The sequence below is a fragment of the Adiantum capillus-veneris genome, chromosome 10, assembly GCF_014529385.1.
Source record: "Adiantum capillus-veneris isolate H3 chromosome 10, ASM1452938v2, whole genome shotgun sequence".
Taxonomy (NCBI): Eukaryota; Viridiplantae; Streptophyta; class Polypodiopsida; order Polypodiales; family Pteridaceae; genus Adiantum; species Adiantum capillus-veneris.
The window spans coordinates 6,244,426-6,249,374 of record NC_140940.1 but is presented as its reverse complement, the minus strand read 5'-3'; positions in this window follow the sequence as shown (position 1 = coordinate 6,249,374).

The window sequence follows — 4,949 nt, the reverse complement described above, 5'->3', positions numbered from 1 at the left end:
TAGGTGGTCAATTTTGGAATGGAATTGTGTGTGGGAGGTATGAGTTCACCATGGTTTCTCTTATTCTTCAAGGTTGAGGAGAAGGCGAGTAGGGTGCAGAGAGGAGTGGTGAGAGAGGTGGGGATGATGAGTGGAGAAGTGTGTGTGAAAGAGGAAAATGATAAAGTTGTTGGAATTAGGGTTGCAGAGAAACACACACAGCTTGGAGAAGACGAAGGAAGCTCAAGGCACACAATAGAGAGTATATTACTTAGTGTGCAATGGAAAGATAGATAGCCCTAGAGTGATGGGCGTATATACAATGCACGGGGGAAAAAACCTCCTAAAGAGGGAAAAAATGCCCCGGCGGTCCTAGTGTGTTCACACACATCACTACCACATGTATATGGTAACAAATCCCCCCTGGAGTGATGCGGTGAACGAGAGCTGGCACATGAGTAAAGGGAAGTGCCATGCCCTGAGGACAGGATCAGTCCACAAAGGGGAGTAAGCCCAAAGCTTTGCGGAAAGCTTCAAGCTTCTCACGAGACAATGCCTTTGTGAAAAGATCTGCAAGGTTGTCCAGTGTTGGCACATAAGCCAAGCTGATCTCTCCTGCTGAGAGCCTCTCCCTGACATAGTGGTAATGCACCTCAATGTGCTTTGTGCGAGCATGGAAAACTGGGTTCCTCGCAACTGCCAATGCGCTCTGACTGTCAGTGTAGATAGTGTTGGCAGTGTCCTGTCCAACACCCAAGTCAGCCATAAGGCGTCTGAGCCATACACACTCAACCGTAGCTGTGAAGACTGCCCTGTACTCAGCCTCACAACTCGAAGTGGCCACAGTAGGTTGCTTCTTGCTCAACCATGATATACATGAACTGCCAAGCATGAAACAAAAACCACTTGTGGACACTCGCGTGTCAAAACAACCAGCCCAATCTGAGTCCGAAAAAGCATGTAAGTCTGGCGGCAATGATCCCCCCTTGGGATAAAACAAGCCAAGATGTAAAGTGCCACTAAGGTAGCGGAAAATCCTCTTGACAGCTTGCCAATGCTTAGACCCTGGGCTATGCATAAATCTGCTGACCTGCGAGACTGCAAACTGAATATCTGGCCTCGTGTTGCATACATAAATGAGGCAGCCAACAGCAGTTACTATAACCAACAAAAATACATTTGACAGCCTTATCATCCAATTTTTTGCGCTGCACTTGTGGCACCAAAGCATATGCCAAACAGCCAAAAACACGCATGTGCTCAATAGAAGGTTTTCTATCATGCCATGCTTCATATGGAGTAATAGACTGCAAAGCTTTCGTAGGACACCTGTTAAGTACATAAGTGGCACACATGATGGCCTCAAGCCAAAAAGAATGCGGCAAAGCTTGACTTTTGACCATACATCGTGCCATTTCCGTTAGTGACCTGTTTTTCCTCTCAGCAACACCATTTTGCTGAGGTGTATAAGGCACTGTACATTGGTGTTTTATCCCACGACTAGCCAGAAATGCATTAAATTCATGAGACATATACTCCCCCCCTCGATCGGAACGGAGGGTGCCCATAGTACATTTTGAGACATTTTCAGCCATAGCCAAAAATTGTTTGAAGCACATAAAAACTTCGGACTTTGCTTTAAGCGGAAATACCCACGCGTGCCTGGAGTAATCATCAATGAAAGTCACGAAGTACAGGTAATTGCCCAAGGACGGAGTTTGCATGGGCCCACAAACGTCACTATGCACAAGCTGCAACCTGCATGTGGCCCTAACTGAACCATCCTTTGGAAACTTAGAATGCTGCATTTTACCCAGAATACAGCCTTCACAAACATGTTTGATAGGTGCTTCAAGAGGCGGCAAAGAAGCAACCATATCAGATTTCTGCAAACGCAGCAAACTGGCAAAATTCAGATGACCAAAACGTGCATGCCAAAGTTTTGCATCTGAAATAGCCCTTGAATCTGCAACAGCATTTGCAAAATTTTGTCCACACTTGTCATACAAAGTGAGCTTATACAGCCCACGGCACAAAAGCCCAGATGCAACAATTTCATCACCAAAACTGAGATCATGAACTGTACATCTGTCATCCACAAATTTGACTACAAGTCCAAGTCTAGCAAGTGCGGATACAGACAAGAGATTCTTCTTGATCCCAGGTACATAAAGTGCATCAACAAGTGTGAAGGAACTGCCATTAGCAGCAGTGAGCACAATCTTTCCAACTCCCTGAACTGGATAAGAGGCGTTGTTGGCACAAGTGACTGAATTCCCATGAGGGACAGACTCGAGAGAGGTAAACAATTCACGATGTGAGGTAATGTGCTTTGTAGCACCATTGTCGAAATACCACACATGTGAATCTGCAGCAACTGACAAGCATGCATCATGGACAGCAGCATTGTAAGTGCACTCTGCGCTAAAAGCCCATTCTGCATCAACATCAGCATCACAATCTCCTTTCACAGAAGACTCAACAATGGCTGCATTTGTAGTGGAACCAGCATTTGCAGTGGAACCACCCTCTTTCTTCTTAGCCTCTTTGGCCTTCAACTTAGGACACGACTTGATCAAGTGATCATTGGCTTTACAATAATGGCAACGCATCTTCTTTTTGCCCTTATCACCAGAATTGCCAGACGAAGTGCTGGCAGCAGAAGCATTAGGAACAGAAATTTTGCCACTCGCAGCAGAACCATAAGAAGTGGCTGCATTACTGTTACCACCCTTTCTTTGAGAAGCAATAAAAGCCTGTTCAACTGCACGCTGCCTAGTCCTGTTTTTTCTAGAAAGTGACTCTTGCAACAGCAATGTGCATAATGCATCAAACTTGACAACTTCAGGATTTCCTTGGGTCATCAGTCTCCAAGTACTAGCAAAAGTCTGGTAGGAATCTGGTAAGGCATCAAGAACAGTCTGCACAAGGGAACTGTCAGAAATGACTTCACCTGCAGAAATGAGTTGCTCATTGATATCCTTGACACTAGCAAGGAAAGTGTCCATATCATCTTCCTCATGCATAATCTTCGACTCTAGCTCTTTACGCAACAAAGCAATTTTAGCCTCATTGCGGCTTGCATAAAGACCTGCTAGAATATCCCAAGCCTGTTTTGTAGATTTTGCTGAACGGATGTGAGGAATAATGGTGCGCTTCACAGACAACGCAATCAATGCATGAGCCTGCGCATCCTTAACATCCCAACGAGCTTGTTCTGCTGTAGGCAAAACAACTCTAACAACTGCAATCCTTGCAGCAAGACCTGCAACATCCTCAATATCGCCTACATCTTCAGAACCAGGACGTACATCAATGCCCTGCACAATGTTCCAGACACCTTTTGACACAAGAACATGTTGCATCATATAAGCCCACATAGGGTAGTTGTCCCCATCCAACCTGTCCTCAGCAGCAAACATCTTGAACACATCTGTGTTGTTGTTGTCAGCCATGGTAAATGCTGCACCTGATGTGAAAACTGCCCGAAAATAGGAGAAATGGAGCGGGAACAACTTGTGCTATATAGCACAAACCGTAGAAGACTATAAGGCACCTGTTATGCAGAAAACGGCACTGACAGAAAATCTGCACAAAATGACGAAATAACCTGTGCAGTACTGCCCGAAGTGGAAACGGAGGCCGAAATGAGCCCAAATCTAAATTCTGAGCAGACCTGCGAACGCTTGCCAAAGCTCACTGAAATCGGAGAAAGTGAGCAGGCGTGTGCTGGAGCAGCTGGCGACTAAGCCCGGGAGGACGTGACCTGCTCTGATACCAATTGTTGGAATTAGGGTTGCAGAGAAACACACACAGCTTGGAGAAGACGAAGGAAGCTCAAGGCACACAATAGAGAGTATATTACTTAGTGTGCAATGGAAAGATAGATAGCCCTAGAGTGATGGGCGTATATACAATGCACGGGGGAAAAAACCTCCTAAAGAGGGAAAAAATGCCCCGGCGTTCCTAGTGTGTTCACACACATCACTACCACATGTATATGGTAACAAAAGTGGAAGAGAGAGTGTGGCTGCATAGCATGAGAAAACTGGGGTCCACTAATAAAATCATAGCTCACATCTCGTAGCTCAAAAAAATATGAAAAAATTTGAGGCAAAAGTTCAGCCCATGAGCTACAACTTTTGTCTGTATCACCTTTTCAAATTCGGAGAGCAAGTGATCTTTAAAAATTCAGCAAAACCGACCGTTTTTTTCCACTGCACAAGGTCCTTGTGGGGTCCTTCTTTGGATGATTCTTTTGAATACCTCCAAGAGTGAGCCCTCCATAGTGCATATATGCATGCCACCTACCCTTGACCTTATTTGGTAGGTCTATAATTGAAGATATTGTTGAGATCATGATATAAGTGAATAGTACAACTAAGAAAATCAAATATTGAGGGGTCTAAAAAATATGTACATGTCAAATATAAATAATATAAGTGGAAAAAATATAAAGGGGTCAAAATAAATCTCTCTCATTATAAGTCTACCATAAAAAGATGAATATTTTTGGTGGTCTAATTTATGAGAGTAATAGAGAATATATGTAGGAAGGAAAAAATCACAATAGTGAAAAAAATATACACATAAATAGAACTAGTTTTTTTGGATTTTTGTTGGGATGGAGTTACACCAAATATAAGAGAAGCTTACATGAAAAAATTTCTATATGGAATAAAGAGTATGAAAAATGGTAAGAAAAATTGTGGTAATGGTGAGACAATGTACAGAGCATAAATAACACACACCTATGTAAAAATATTTAAATAAATACCAAAATAATTATGAAAAAATCTTTTATTTAGGCCCTATATACAATGAAATATTTACACACAAATGGGCCATAATAAACTTATAATTTTTATTTTTTTTGGCTCAACTAGCCCAGTGACTAGCTAGCTGAGGGTTTTAAAGAAAATATGGGGAAAGTTCCCTAACTCACACACGCCTATATATAGTGAAATGGT